Source organism: Microtus ochrogaster, unplaced genomic scaffold (assembly GCF_000317375.1).
Source record: "Microtus ochrogaster isolate Prairie Vole_2 unplaced genomic scaffold, MicOch1.0 UNK213, whole genome shotgun sequence".
Lineage (NCBI taxonomy): Eukaryota > Metazoa > Chordata > Mammalia > Rodentia > Cricetidae > Microtus > Microtus ochrogaster.
The window spans coordinates 5,759-6,264 of NW_004949311.1; the positions used below are offsets into that span (position 1 = coordinate 5,759).

Sequence of the window (506 nt, forward strand, 5' to 3'; positions counted from 1 at the left end):
TGGAACTAGCTCTGTAGACCAGGCTAGTCTCGAACTCACAGAGATCCGCCTGCCTCTGCCTCCCGAGTGCTGGGATTAAAGGCGTGCGCCACCTAAACACTGGTCTTTAGGGAAACAAAAAGACCACTGTGCTGGAGGACCCCAGTGGGTACAGGAACTGCGAGTGTTTCTGGGTCTTAGACAGGATTGCTGCATCTCATAGCTTCCAGCCCACATTCCCACTTCAGTCTGTGCCTAGAAGGTCTACTGGTTGGGAGGAAGGTTTTACATACTAATAATATTTGCAGTCAGCAGGCTCTGCAGATGGTCACCTGCTCCAAGCTACGAGGAGGAGACATGGCTCAAGACCTGTAGCTTCATTGTTGTTGCTGAATGGCCAAGTAGTCTCCTGGCCCTCAAGTTCTCCTCAGATGACCACTGACCAACTTGTACCTAGTTTACATGTGACTCTGCTTCAGACTGCCTGAGACTGCAAGCCAGGGCTGAAGACCTCCCTCTCTCCTTGA

The 506-nt window shown here is 51.6% G+C and overlaps 1 protein-coding gene across 1 annotated transcript in view; it reads right to left on the reverse strand.

Annotated features, from left to right (window-relative positions):
* The window catches only part of LOC101981544 (E3 ubiquitin-protein ligase RNF213-like), a gene marked incomplete at its 3' end in the record, with an annotated part of 14,919 nt that overhangs the window by 5,020 nt on the left and 9,393 nt on the right, over positions 1-506 (reverse strand). The window lies entirely within an intron of this gene.